The 16,601-nt window shown below is 32.3% G+C and overlaps 1 long non-coding RNA gene across 2 annotated transcripts; it reads right to left on the bottom strand.

Annotated features, from left to right (window-relative positions):
* Positions 1-3,865: 3,865 nt before the first annotated feature.
* Positions 3,866-8,903, bottom strand: LOC106614659 (uncharacterized). 2 transcript variants are annotated; one of them, XR_001330609.3, is made up of 3 exons: positions 8,798-8,903; positions 5,415-5,595; positions 3,866-4,173 (listed from the first exon to the last, which is right to left on the bottom strand). It is a non-coding gene; the product is annotated as an uncharacterized lncRNA (long non-coding RNA). The 2 variants fall into 2 exon arrangements; XR_004976947.2 differs by lacking the exon at positions 8,798-8,903 and adding an exon at positions 7,746-8,384.
* Between the last annotated feature and the right edge of the window lie 7,698 nt (positions 8,904-16,601).

The following is a 16,601-nucleotide window of genomic DNA, read 5'->3' as shown; positions in this document are numbered from 1 at the left end:
CATATAATCCCTATTGTAAAGCCCGATATAACAATTTTAAATTCAATCTGATTCTTTCATTTTACCTCATATAAATCGAGAGTCAATGACGTTATCGAAACAAAAAATTGCACAAATAGTACCATTAATTTTAATATGTTCACGATTTTGTCGAATGTGGTGTTATAATTTTGAAAAAAATTTTACCAAAAAATCAAACACAAAACATTTCTCGTACAAATTTCTCATATACAAATTTTGGTCTAAAACTAGTGAAACTCCAAAAACTCCGTCAACAATGGTGCCGTATGCGTAAAAAATACAATATATGTACGTCTAGCACGTGCATCTTTGCAATTTCTTAGCGAAATTAGTTAAATCGGACAACAATCCATCAGTTCATTTAACTTTACAATCGTTAACTGAGGAATTAATCAAAATATCAAATCAAAACTTATCTCATAAAGAAACCCAGAAACTTACGCTTGATGTTAAACCGCTGATATAGAGAATTTGTGCATATATTGTCATGACCTTTGTAATATAATGATTTTGGTCATTTTTGTAGACCGTTGTAATACCGAAATTAGCCTTTCCTAAGTTACTTTTTTAATAAAAACAAATACTTCAACAACAAAATTAGATAACACACCGATTCATACGTATTCATAACTATGTTATGTACTTGTATATTAGTTATTATGAACCCACATTAAAGGATCAAATGTTATTATTCTGTAGAGGCTATGAAGAAATGTGCTTCCATGTGTAAAGTGCATACATAGCACGTATGTCTATATACATAAATAAGTAAATGGATATGTAGAACAAAGTACTCATATTACAAAACAGCAGTTGACAGTGAAAATTGTTTTCCATAGCGGCTTAAATGGGGTGTAAGTATATGATGAGCCTACTTCCAGGTCGGAAGTAACGTAGTTAAATATGCGCCACTGATTTACCATGATTCAAGCACATTTTTTACCATGAATAAGTATTACATTTTCTTCGTAAGTAACTGCTCATATTATTTGATGATAGTCCAATTACTGGGGAATTTATTGCTTTCGGAAGTGTGCTTAGAAGTTTTTATTTTCCAACAATGGTGATGCGGGACAAATTGAAAACGTTATTTATTACATTTGTTGTATGTTTATATAGCCTGGTGGTAGTTGATACATGTATTTCTCTATTTTGTTTAAAAAAATACTGCCCCCAATTTTTATATTTGGCACGTGATAGGAAGTACAAATTTGTGATGAAAGATTAAAAAACTATTTACTTATTGAGCAAATAACATCACCCAGAACATTAACTTCATTGTAAAACTAGTAATATCCCATGAAATTATTTCTCTATTCCTTTACTAATATGTACTTTTGCTTTTGATTGTACTAATAATCGTATTTTATAAAATGTATCTTTTCTGCTCAACTTTCGATCCCGTTTCATATGTAAAGTTTAATAAATTTAGCAGTTATTTTGAAATACATTTCTGTAAAATTACGTTAAAAAACTTTTTCACTTACCATTGTGTATAATATTTGGCCTGTGCTTTTATCAAATATCTATAGCAAGCATTGCATAACGCAAAGATTTCTTACATATTGGCCGATATACTTCGTATATCATGGTTGGCCCGACATAATTTAACGCCTACATGGACGGGTTAACGCCTATAGTACCACATATTTTACAAAGTCAATCGAACGTATATCAAGTAAATGTATATTGTCTATTTTTAGAATTAGTTCACATTTTTAATATAGTTTCACTATAAGATCAGTCATAGGTGACTGATCACATCACTCGAGTACTCACAATCGGTATCTGAGGGTTTGAAAATTTATAAACCTTTTTTCATTTCGAGATGAGAGGTGTCTTGAAAGAATCGAATGGAATTTAAAATTTTTTTATATGGTAAACAGCTGTGGTTATAGTTGGATGTTGCTCATATTTATACTGTAACATATGTTCTTTGTCTAGTAAGAAATCTCACCAAGTTTGGTTGATTTAGTTGTGTAAGATATAACTATAAGTAAAAAATAGAAGCCTAACTCTTTAAATTTCTAGATTAACGCCATTTTATGGGTGAGGTAGTGGCTGATTTTTCCCATCTGCAATATCGACCTTTCTAGATTACATGCATCAATTTTAATCAAAATAGCTTTATTTTTGCTTGCAAGCAGAGACCCGGAAATTAAATATTCTCGAATCAACTTGTTAAAGGTTCTACTATTTCGATGTCTAAAGTCGAAAGCGTGCGCGTCCCTGCAAGTTAAGTATAAAAAGCAATGTTCACACTTCAGTATCGATTTATTACTCTACTAACCGAATTAAGCAACTCGTTATTAAAACTTCAAATAGGAAACTGCTGGTTATTATGTAATAAAGTGTTTCTACTAAAGAGTTCTTTAAAATATAACTATAAACCACTACTCATCACTATAGATGGGTACTGGGATTGGTTTGGGACCTCGTGGCTTGGGCGGTTATGTTTTCAATTTTTGAAACTGAATTAAGATATAATGATCTTTGATATTCATTTAAGGGATTTAATATTATATATTAGGATTCGAATTAAATTAATTTCGTTATGTATTAAAAAATGTGCATGGAAATAAGTATAAGCATAAGTATTGTCAGCGCTAATTATCCACCAATAATAATAATAAAAAAACTTAGAAGATGTCATGCTAAATCAAATCAAATTAAAACAAGTATACCGAATTCTGGCCTGTAGGGTACACAGGATATGTTCACGCTCAAAATTTAAGTATACTTATTGCACTTTAAAAATCTGCATTTTAACCCTGCAAATTGAAATGTTAATGTTCACATTATACATATGTACATTTATTTTTATACATGTATCTATGTATGTGTATAAGAGCACCACATAAGCACGAATTTGGAAACAATTTCGAATTCCTCATAACGAACACATCGAAATATATCAAGTATTTCTCAAGTGTGATTAATATGTAATGAAAATATAATAAAACCGCCATATAAATAGGAAGTAATGTGCTAAACAAAAACAAACAATAAAAGTCATTGTAAAGGCAGCGAATTGGCAGTTGTGAAAAAAGATGTAATACAAACAGGGTGAAAAGTACACCGTCGATTTACTGCAAATTTCATGTTTTGCGTACGAGAGGTGGTGAGAAAAACTGTAAGCGGCCAGCGTGCGACCAATATTTTTCGTTAACCGTAAAATATTGTATTCGAAAATAACAATAAATACCAAGTATTGCAAGTCAAATAAAGTGCACTCAAAAGAGTTTGTTGCTTTTGTCTTTTAACAACCACTCGTCTCAATTTAGTTAGAAATGTATGAAGCGTAACTATTTGCAAATCTGCATTTATATATACATACACAAATGTACATATATGCATGTACATAGATTAATAAAGATCGTTTGCTACGAATAGTGGAAACAATAATTAATATAAAACAGTTAAGTCTATATATATATTTTTTTGTTTTGTTGGCATAACTCAGTTTTCTTTAATATAGTATTCGTACATGGAAAGCGCAGCTGCAAAGAGTTATTTTCGAGCTTTTATTGACTTATTAAGTTATATTATTGTAGTTTCAATACAACTACTCAGATGGAAGTAGTGGAGTACATCAGCCAACTCGTGTGCATGTACTTTGTGGGTATCGAGTACAATTCACAGGTATTTACTTGGTTTAATATGAATATGCACTACTTAAACATTACATAATATTACATTTCAGCGACTATTATCCAATTCACAAGTTAGATCGTGAAAGTTTTTAATCTTCTAAATGAATAAAGTACGATTAAGTTCTTACTTACCATTTGTACCAAAGCAACATTTTTAAATACTATTACCCTTGACAGCACAGAATAAAAAGTAGAGTTTATATCTGAGTTTTATTATAGAACTTTGCCGTAAATTTTTTAACATTTAAAACATTACGAATACTTTACAATTTTTCAAAATTCAAGCTATACGAGAGCTATAAATATTTCTGAGAAATATATTTCAAAGTTGTGTTTCATTACAATTACAATTTATTATAAATATTATGATAATAATAATCTACGGCGAGTTTTCCTGTTTTTACTTTTTATTTCCAATATCTCTTGAAAGTTTGGCACGTGAGCGGTGATAGTTTTTATACCATATATGGGACTTCTGTACTAATGGTGCTAAGATTGCCTGTAATATATTTGAATAATATTTAGCAATTATATGGATATATGTATGTGCAGACTTTATGTAATCATAAAATAATATGTAATTTCTAAAATTAATTGGTTCGCTCTGCTAAACATTAACGATGTCATTTTTTAGTAATCTGTGAGATTTTATAATGCATCGTAATTGCCTTGCATCATCATTATCTATTTATTCATTGTGAATCTGATGAACTTCTCAGTGGCTTAAATGAATCGCAGATTTCGTTACTTCCTTATTTTGTGCTCTTACCACTCTTTGGTAATTGATAATATATCAAGCCTTCCACAGACACGTTGAAAAGTGGATTAATTCCTTATTTGGCAAAGGCTTAAAAATTAAACAAAATTCAAGTTTTCCTTCTCATTTTCTTATTTTCACTATTGAGCTGATGTTTTATAAACTTTTTTACAGAATAGTTTAAATTTACTTATTGCTGGCACTCAAATAGAAAGTCATCAGCAAAATTTTATGGATAACAATTGTTATCATTGTGATATCTAATTGAAGTATCGTGCCTAACAAAGAAAATACTTGAGAAGCTTTTAACCGCGATAATTGCAAAGGGCACACTTTTTCATTCGATTTGGTGTGCGGTGTATTTCAAATTGCCTCCACTGTTTTCCACTATTAAGAAATTTGATACGGAGATTTGCGTAAAGCCAATATAACTATTGAAGTTCTCTTTATGAATTCAAGTGAGAGGTTGAAGCAGTCAATACTTATTTCAACGTCATTAATCATCTATCATCTGTGAAATGAAAGATGTGTGAGGAGAATGAAATTATTTTCAAACCTTTCCTACATTTAAGAACTACATACATCAGTTCCTAAATATGTTTAACATATGTACATACATACTTATATAAAATAAAATGCATTCATTTGAACGTACTCTGATTTAGAAATAATGTGTCCATTGCTCTTGAGTTATTATTGTGCATATATATATATATCTATCAAATACTTTCAAGTATTTTCGATATCTATTAGAGTGATGACTATTACGTTTAAAATTACAGTTTCGAAAACAATACCACTTTAATTTGTATACTATATATAGAAAATTAATTATATATGTAAAATAATTGACAATGCTGTACCACTTCTTATATCAATATGATTGTTTATAAAAATAAAAAATAAAATAAAATAACCAAACCAATAATAGAAAAAGTGAAAAAATTTATAAAATTAGAGCTTCAACCGATTTCAAAAAATACCTTCGTTTTTGATATCAAGTCTTCACTTAGCAATCAGTCAACTCGAGCATCTATTTCGTATTAGATATTTTGACGTTCAAATGATGCTTCCAAAAGGAAGACAGTCCGCTATTCCCGTTGACTTTTGTTAGCTCCATCAGAAACTTATATTTCCAGCTGTTGTCATCATTTTTTTCACTACCTGCAGATTTACAAGAGAGTAGGAAAAAATTATGAGCACTGTCATTTTCAACGAAAGTGTTGAGAAAAAACATTAAAAACAAGTAAGGAAGGGCTAAGTTCGGATGTAACCGAATATTTTATACTCTCGCAAAGTCAAATAGTATACTCGTTTGAGATTTCTTTGTGGATTGACTGATATTTTCGGTAGAAGGTCAACTATAGGCACTGGGGTCCACATATTTACTACTTAGGGGCTTGAACAGTTTTAGTTCGATTTAGACACTTTTTGGCCACAAAATGGCATACTTTAATCGCAATATTCACGCAATCCCGATAGTCATTGTTGCCTGATTTGCATAGTGGAAAGTGAAAGAATCAGATGAAATTGAAAATGGTGTTATATGGGAAATAGGCGTGGTTGTAGTCCGATTTCGCCCATTTTTGCACTATGACATAGAAATATGAAAAGAACGATATGCACGGAATTTGGTTGAAATCGGTTAAGCAGATCTCAAGATATGGGTTTTCACCTAAAAGTGGGCTGAGCCACGCCCACTGTCTAATTTTGAACACGGTTCTTATAAAGTCATCTCATACCATCCCAGAGATAAAATTTGATGTCTCTGGCGTGTTTAGTGCTTGATTTATCGAGCTTTTAATAGTTTTTAACAGTACCGTTATATGGGGAGTGGGCGGAGTTGCCACCCGATTTCACTCATTTTCACACTGTAGGTAGAGGTTCTAAAAACATTTGCTTCCAGTGAATTTTGTTATTATTGCATTAGCGGTTTAGGAGATATTCACATTAAACCTATTATGGGCGGGACCACGCCCACTTTAAAAAAAGTAACTGCAGATGCCCCTCCCTATTGTGATCCTGTATACCAAATAAGAGTCTTGTATGTTGTTGTGGAGCTTAGTTATGGCAATTTATTTGTTTTTGAATAATGTCGTTTTGTGGGCGTGGCAGTGGTCCGATTAAGCCCATCTGCAATATCAACCGTCTCACGGTATCAAGAAACATGTCCACCAAGTTTCATAAAGATATCTCAATTTTTACTCAAGTTATAGCTTGCACGGACGGACGGACAGACGGACGGACGGACAGACAGTCACCCGGATTTCAACTCGTCTCTTCATCCTGATCATTTATACCTATATACATAACCCTATATTTAACTCGATTAGTTTTAGGTGATACAAACAACCGTTAGCTGAACAAAACTATTATACTCTGTAGCAACAGGTTGCGAGAGTATAAAAACAACCGACGTCAACTTATTGATGAACTCATATGGTCTCAACAATAACGAATCCCAGCTTATTTTGTTTATGTTTATAAAAAAATAATAATATAATTATTATGGTTTCTAAAGGCTCATAGTGGATTTTTATTCATACAAATACGTGTAACACTAGGCTCCAAAATAATTAGTTAAGTAAGTTTACGTCGGAAGAATAAGAATATGCCTTAAACGTACATACATACGGATAAATTTGAAGTAAATAAGTTTTCACATATAACTTATTCAACTTGCTTAATCTGCAGCTACACAATTACCTTAGCTAAAATATTTAATACGGCTTTTCTTAGTTTTGAAATGCTACGTTTGGATCGACTTGGAGGTCTAAGTGGGCTTCGAAAATTGTGGAAAGCAAATGCTGTTAGCTTTTCCTTAAATATATTCATCTATACACAATGTATAATATACATGTGTGTATTGCTACTATTTATTCAGCGATAGAATTACTTAGACAGTCGATGGTACACATGACATTTTTTTCTGTAGCCTTCTTTCCCCTTTACAACAGATATTGCGAGACTTAAAAAAGATATTGAAACAATACTTCATATTCATGTACGAAATCTGTTAAAATATGCATCTACTTTTCACAAACATATACTATTCATATAAAACTATAGCGTTATCTCATCCAAATTCTTAAGAAACTAACGAACTTTCATTTTTAAATATGCATATGTGAAACTTTTTGTATTTTATAATAGACCTGCGGAAAATGCAACCAGGTATTCTATCATTCATACATAGTATATACGAATATTCATTTATTCATTTCCATTAGTTATAAAATTGTACTATACACTTCGATTATTTTATATGTTGTTTAGTTATAATCTTAGAATAATATTCATATGTTACTACTTACTACATTGTTATATGGTATTATCAAAGACAATTATGTGTATTCTGCATCTGCGCTAATCACATTTATTACTGGTTTTAATATTAGCACCGAAGCTATAATACTCTTCACAAATAAAAAGGTTTATTACACAAGAACTTGATTGTAATCGTTCAGTTTTAATGGCATCATCAGTAGTGGTCCGATCTGAACGATATAGGTATCCGAAGATTTTACCATTGCCTTGGACAATAATCCATGCCAAATTTCGTGAAGATTTCTTGTCAAAAAAAAGTTTTTCATACAAGAACTTGATTTTGATCGATCAGTGTGCATGGCAGCTATATCCTACAGTAGCCCAATATCGGCGGTTCCGATCGGCTTCTTGGTGAGAAAAGGGAGTGAATTTCAAATCGCTAACTCAAAAACTAAGGGACTAGTTCGCGTATATACAGACAGACAGGCAGACGGGCATGACTAAATCGTCCTCAACTCGTCACTTTGAACAATAATACGTATACATAAGTATGTATATGGGTCTCCGAAGTTTCCTTATGAGTGTTAAAAATATCGTAGTAAACTTAATATTCCCTTTTCAGGGTATTGGTAAAAACATTTTGCGTATTGAGTTACATATACACTTTTTAGAAAATCAGATAGTTGTATTACCATAAACGTATGAGTCAGACTTTGATCAAAGAGATCTTAAAGTGATTTGATACTATTTTTTGTTACTTTTAATGCACTGTTAATGACGTTTTTATTTTGAGTAAAATATTCCTTTTCTGCAACGTTCCAGGTAAAGTGTCTGTTGATATAAAAGTAAATCATTTTACCATATTTAATATCTCTAGTACCGATCGTTTCACATATATTTTCTTGTAGTCCTACATAAAGGGTTATAATGTATGATGTATATGTTTCAAACAAATATTTCCATGGCAAAGATATTAACATATTATAGTATCAGTTATATACACAATTCGATTATTTCAACTACCGAACTGTATAAATAATAATACCGTCGGTAGCGAGATTATTAACCATCTATTCGTTAGCTTGCGATTATAATTTACCATTGGAAAACATTAACCATTCGTTTTCAATAACAGTCCGAAACTAAATCATCACTCCGCTGATACTTCAACTTAAAACCAGTAAACGCTCTAAAGATACGCTCGAATACAAACAAATATCAAAGCAGCTCCACCAGAGTAGCGCCGTTAATCTTTCAAACATATCATTCACCTGTTTCGTCTTACGTTGTCTCGTTTACACCTATGTGGGGAGTTTACTTCTTCAATAAAGGGTGTTTTACATACTGATATACACATGTACAAAGGCATATCTGTGAATATGGGACTGTAATCTTGTTTCTCAACGAACTATTTACGCGCATGCTTTGTATGACCCTATATACATAAGTAAGTTGTTTCTATTTATCAGTATATAAATAGTTATTGGTTGTAATTATTTCCGATTGACATTCGTTAGTCACTAGAAAAGATAGAACTGTATAGACCATTAAAGTCTCAATCAACACGAAATAAAAATACAAATTCATTCATATATTGGGAATATATGGTGAATTATCAAATACTAACATGAGGTGAGTTTTATAGATGCCGATACTATTTACCTTCCTCTTAAACTGTATGCCAATCGGTAGATTTTCTTTCAATGTTGAATTGGGGTGAAAACATTTACTATGGGTAAAAGTAAGTTGCATTTTTCACGACTAAATAGAATATAAAATTGTGACATATAAAAAACAAACATCCACGCAAGGTTAAAATTTTTAAATTTTCCTTAAATTATTATATTCGTAAGAAAATAAAATATGCATATTGTAACAACATGTTATCTGTTGCATCCGAACCACAAATTTACATATGTAGATATGTTCACAAGATAGTTATAGCTGAGTGGAAAAAACATCTCATGAATTATTACGTATATTAAAGCAAACATATGTTTGTGTGTACATACAACGTGCTTTATGGTAAATATTATTTATATAATTCATAAAATTTTTTGTGACAGATGATACTGTGTTCCAGCGATTTGGCATTTTCAAAGTTTCATTTATTTTAATACCTACATATATATGGATGTATATACTCAAGCATAAAAATAGTAATTTGTTAATATATAAATAAGACAATTTAATTCATGATAATAACTAAATTAAATAAATAAAAAGCCGCGGTCTCCCCAAAATGAATACATAGGTTAGGTTAGGTTAGGAGTTCGATCCCAGAAAGGATCCCACTTGGACAGCTTAAGACGCCAGTCCGTTGTGATACCTACAAAACTCCTATAATCTGGATCAAAATACCCTTACAAGTCGATGAGACGCTTTGTGCTTACTACAAACTTGTTAAGACGGCCAATATCCATTTCGGATAAGTATTCAGGTCCGCCAAAAGTGTGATTGCCGAGATATTTCAATCGCAGCCTAGCGAAAGCCGGACATTGGAGGAGAAAGTGCCGGGATGATTCCACCTCGCCCTCCTCCATGCAACTTTGGCAACTAGCATCGGGTAGTACACCAAGCCGTACCGCATGAGTGTCCATTGGACAGTGTCCAGTGAGAACTCCTACCATAGCGGCGAGATGCACTTTGCTCAGGGCGAGAAGTTCCCCCGACCTCCTGCGATCCACTCTTGGCCAGAAGGATCTCGCGGTCGCACAGGACCTAGTCGTCGACCAGCGTCTGCTGAGTGCACGCGAGGTCCATTGATCCAAAGCTAGAGCGCAAGACGCTAACGGAGATCCAACCCGATCCCATTCCGATGTGAGCGGGGCAAAGGTGCCCCCCCTGGCCAGCTCATCGGCTTTGCAGACGCTATCTCTAAATAAATACGTAAGTATGCACATAATATAAACGCTACAGTAATATCGAAACTTAGTTTAATAGTACATTTGTATGTACATATGTATATATGTACATATGTATGTATGTAAGTACACAGGAAAGTATATGCGAATATGTAAATAAGTATACAACATTTTTGAGAGTTTGTTCTTGTAATACTTATTCCACAATCAACATGCTATAATTTCAATTACTTCATGCTATAATACTAAAAATTCACCATTGTAACCCCTATTTTGTGCTCAAACGCCACCTAAATATTTATGCAGTATATAGTATCATGTGTGAAAATTATACAATTTCATTTGGCATCTTCAACATCCAATTGCTTCGTGTTACGCTGAAAAAGTTAACTCCGCCCCGATGTATGCCAGTTTACAGCATCACTAATACCCAGCTACAAGAAGGTACTCTCGTGTATACATATAGCTCTACCGTTCCCACATCATTTCAAACATGTCCTAATAGAAAATGTTTTCGAGCAGGGGTTGGCAGTGGCAAAAATACGAGACAAGTCTCGTCTCATGCAAATATTTTTCAGCTATTAGTATTTTTTGCATGCCATTTTAACAGTAAATTGGCATTGGTAAATGGTTTCTACTCTTCTCATAACACTTATACTTAGTTTTGTAATTTTTATAGCAAATTTGAGAATGTGTTTGAAATGTAGATCAATATATATATAAATTTGTATTGGTTTATTATCAAATATTCTTAATTTGAAAAATTAATGATAAGCTACATTTAAATGTATTATATATCTATAATTTGTATTATTAATGAATGCAAATAATAAAAAACTTGTAAGAACTGTATTGCTCGTTATAAGCATAAAGCACAGTACTCAATAATATTTGTAATATTGTGCGATAAGTTTGTGAAAAAAAAAATGTTTTTAAAAAATTGTATATAACATAAACATTTTTCTTCTTACAACCACATAAGGTTTACTCAAATGTCTAATTTCTAAAAACACTATTCAATAACTTGTGTTCTTTCTTCCAAAAATTGAAGCCTGCCACATCCGCAAAGGACTCGATTAAGGCTCATAATACATGCATTCCAAAAAAAACAGCAATAGTACAATCTCCAAATATATTGTTCTGATCGGACCACTATAACCAAGGCCGGCCCGTTCACATAGGCAAATTAGGCAATTACCTAAGACGCAAGAGTTTTAGAGCGGCATTTTAGCAAATTTTCTTTACTTTTATATTTACTTCTTTATTTATTTACATACAAAAATTTTAGTTTTATATTTTCACATTCCATTCGAAAATATTTAAGTAATTATCCTTTTTTATTGTACTACTAATTATAATATTTTTAAATTATTATGATATACCTTTGGAATATGAGTGTTTTTTTTGTTAAATAAAATAACCTGCACAATTTTCCAAAATTATAACTTTTTTTTTTATTAAGGCAAAATAAGCTTAGAAGGAGCGGACAATTACATTTGCCTAGGGCGGTAAAAATGTCTTGGGTCGGCCTTGACTATAGCATATACAGTGCGTTCAAAAAGTAGCGTTTTCGCTTTCCAAAGTGTTGATAGCGTTTATTAAGAAAAATTTAGTTACTATAGACGTTTGTTCTCACGTCCTATCACCTTCTCTATTGGATTAGCATTTGGTGACTGTCTGAAAATGTAAAGTAACAATATGGTTTTCTTGTTTACAGTTTCCGTTGAGTACAGAGTCTGCTTTTATGTTTTGGATGATTGTCTACTTGCAGTATGCAATCATGGTTATTTTTTCCGTAAAGCATTTCAGCTGGCTTCACTAAATCCTTTTTTTTTATGCAATTTTATTATTCTAACGGCGTTCAGATTTTCTGTGAAGCAGTTGAAACCCCCAAATCCATGGGCAGAGAAGCATCCATAAATATCCATCTTTTGGGGGTGTCTAATACTCCTTTGAATAAATGTTTGTTCTTTTCTTAGCCAAACACGTCTCAAGGGGTTAAACATTATGAAAATTGATTCATCTGTAAATATTACATTGCTCTAATCACGGTTGATGATTTCCTGCGCCAAATGCTGGTCAGACCAACTCTTCTAAAATGTAAAACTCGTATTTAAAGACTTTTCAGTTTTTTTAATAGTCCGTTTGGTACCTTTCGGATGCTTCGTTAACAGCACTCATTTTTCTTATTTCACGGCACAACGTGCCCAACACAATTACTGAGTTGTACGCATCAGTGATCACAATTGAACAAGTATTAATTTGCAAACAATAAAAAACAGTTTCATTCGAAAAGGAAAAATGTTATTTTTTGAACGCGCTGTAACTACTTTACAAATTTACCGATCAAAATCAATTTCTTGTAGGAAAACCTTTATTTGTGAAAGGTATTATAGATTCGAGGAAACCGAAGTTAACACTTTTTCTTGTTTCTATTTTATTTTATTTTAGTGTCATTATTATTATTTCACCCTAAGTGCTTTTAGACCAAATTTCTCACAATTAGTTATACTATAAAATTTTATACACTATAAATATTATATTGTTTTTGGTATAAATCTTCTCTTGATACATACATATACCATTGTTAATTAACCCACGTTTTTTTTAAATATACCGACTCATATTTTCATTGTTAGAATGCAAATACAAATAAGTGGTCTTTAAAACAATTAGGAGGATGAAGTAATAGGCAGTACAAGTTCGTTATAGCTTTCCAGACTACTGTTGTCTAGAGCACATAAATTGTCTAGCAAAAATTTTGCTTAACATATTAGTTCAATATCAAGAATGAACGCTGAAACACTCGAAATATTCCACACGAATTTACCACTTGCAAATTTCGAAAATATATGAAGTTCTGTTTCACCCGAAGTTAATCATTTCTTTCTTAAAGAAAGGAAAGGTTGCTATCGTCCATTGAAGTTCCTCCATATAGTTTTTCAAACTAAACCAAGTGCCTTTAGCTACATCTTGAAAAGGTATAGTTCGATTTCGATAATTTTTAAATGAGGTTACAGACGGAATTCTGCAATACTCAGGATCTGATCTACAATAATTACCGGGAGAGGGACAAAACGGTCACAAGCTTCTACTATGCAGAAAACGTCCGGCAAGTTAAGAAAGTTTAACATCGTTGAAGCATTACATGGAAGCTAAAGCTCAAAGCAATTTAAGTACTTGTCGGAACGCTCTCATAAGCAACAGAAAATTAACCTTATTAGTTATACTCTAATAATTGTACGCTAGTGATAGTAATTGATTGCATAACCAGCAATTTGCTGGACCCCAGGCTCAAAAATTTGATCACTCGATATTGTTGTGATTGGCTGTGAATTAAAATTATATAAATTTTAAATAAAATTGAAATTTAATTAATAGTTTTGTTCAGCTCCGTCGTGGAGGTTGCGCAAACGATTTCTGGAAATACGGAAAAATATAATATTTGCACATAACAGAAGAAAAATAAATTGATCAAGGCGATGAGATAACGTAAATTTAGTATAGTGCATCTCCTTCGAAAAATTATAATCACAAGTTTAACTATGATAGAAAAGGTTTTATGTATACGTGTAAGTATACAATTTTTATTTGTTTTCCATCCTGCTTTCGTTACTCGAGCTGAACATTAAGTTACTGTGATTGTAATACTGTAAATCCCAGCCCATGAATATTAAATGAGCACAGACGATTTTTGCTTCAAGCAAATTAAAATAAAAGTATTTGTAGTAACAACAAAGCAAAATTCAAATATTTAAGTAAAATGCATGTTAATACTTAAGTAAGTTTATATGTTACACTGTCAATATATCATATATTATATATATATGTATATAAGAAAGTTAATTTTATATAGAGAAAAGTACTTCTTATAACCAAAAATTATTACTTTCTTAGTAAGTATATAAAAAATTTGTATGCAGAAAAATTTGTTAAACGTTTAGGGTATATTAGGTGGGAATGGGTACAATATCTTCAAAAATTATAGTTCAAATTCAAATATATTTATGCATGTACATATACCCTGCACGTCACCAGGTTAGCACACCTTCAGCAGCCTAAAACAATTGCTTCTGATATGCATTTCTGTTATTAACTTTCAGCTACTTTATTGTTTTGTGATTTCCTAATCTTTGTATGAGCAATCACTGGTAAAAAACCATGCAATAAGAATGCGTCGTTATAATTTGATTTGCATTTATCAGCGGAATTTGAAAAGGTATTAACACCAAATTTTTTGTATTACTTAAGTGCTCTAAGAATATCGCTGCTGCTGGTACTTTACACGATACGATAAAGCACACTGCCGTGTGTTTAAGTCTGAGATTTACGGATAAAACGTCGATTTAATGCAGTCGTCTTACTCACCTGCTATCAATAGTTGAAGGTATTAAAAATCAATTTTCATTAATTGCCATACATTGGAGCCCAATCCGATATTAGAGATTATTCTCAACAAGACGAGATTTTTTAAAAAATAAAAGATAATTTTTTTATGGAACTAAATAACTTTATTCTGTAATGTATTGCCCATTTTAATCAATGACCTTTTGCCATCTTTCAGGCAGCATCATAATCCCACGTTCATAAAACTTCTGATTTTTATAAGCAAAAAAATAATCCGATGGTGCAAGGTCAGGACTATATGGTAGATGTGGCAAAACATCCCAACCAAACTCCAATAATTTTTGCCGAGTGACCAAAGATGTGTGTGGCCTTGCATTGTCATGATGGAATACAACACCTTTTCGATTTATCAATTCGGGCCGCTTTTCTTCAACTGCATTGTTTAATTTCGTTAGTTGTTCAATGTAGACAACAGAATTGATCGTTCGGTTGGGTGGTAAGAGTTCAAAGTAGACAATTACTTTATAATCCCACCAAACTGATAACAAAACCTTCTTTTTATGAATACCTGCTTTTCATGTTGTTTGAGCTGGTTCACCTGGCCTGCTCCACGATCTTTTCCGCTCAATATTGTTGTAAACAACCCATTTTTATCGCCAGTTATCATTCGTTTTAAAAATGGATAATTTTCATTACGTTTCTTTAGCAAATCGCAGCTGTTAATGCGTTTCTTTCAGTTCGTGAGGAACCCATGTAACGAGTTTTTGAACATAGCCAAGTTGTTTTAAGTAATTTCCAATGCATGTATGTGATACCTGAAGCTTCTCTGGAATCTCACGTGTTGTACTGTGATGATCCGAATCGATTATCGCTTTGATTAGGTCATCATCAACTTCAACTGGACGACCAGAGCGTTTTTCATCTTTGAGTGAAAAATCACCAGAACGAAATTTGGCAAACCAATTTTGACACTCCCGTTCTTTTATGGCTTCGTCGCCATAAACAGCACATAACTTTTTGTGAGCTTGCGATACGTTTTTCCCTTTTGCGAAAATAAAAAAGCAAAATATGACGAAAATGGTGAAAAAAGGACAGCAACACTAAATGTCTTTGTTGATCTCTTAATATTCATAATTTAAGATAGATGTTTCCTTGGGGTTTCTCCTTCCATAACCGTTTATACCAAATTTCTGGACACTGAGTAGCGAAGTTCATTGACAAAAATATAATTGTACTTACGATCAATACGTCATCCGATATTTTGACCCTTTAGCCAACAAATATTCCGTGTAGTTACCAATCCGTGCTATTACTGATTGTCGAGAACCAATATACCATTGTTTGATTTTCTTACTAAGACCGAGTTACACAAGGGTCTACGATCGTCTTGAACTCGAGTTCCTTGGGTTTTTGGCATATCTTTTGAACTCAACGTCTACGAGACGTGGCATCGGCATTTCCACGTCATAACCAATCCTCAATGAAAAACTTTCAACTATAACTGGATACTGGGTGAGCGTATGAAGATTACATGCAACGCTGCCAGATTCGGTATAAATCAAAAAAAAATCCCTAGGCTTTAACAACTTATATATATTCTTTATCGGTGCTTTGTCGTTGACGTAAGTCACTTTTCCTCTTACTCCACCCACTTCACTTTAGTTGTAAACATGGAACAAACATATTTTAGAA

The sequence above is a fragment of the Bactrocera oleae genome, chromosome 5 (assembly GCF_042242935.1).
Source record: "Bactrocera oleae isolate idBacOlea1 chromosome 5, idBacOlea1, whole genome shotgun sequence".
Lineage (NCBI taxonomy): Eukaryota > Metazoa > Arthropoda > Insecta > Diptera > Tephritidae > Bactrocera > Bactrocera oleae.
This window is presented reverse-complemented; position numbering and strand designations above follow the sequence as displayed.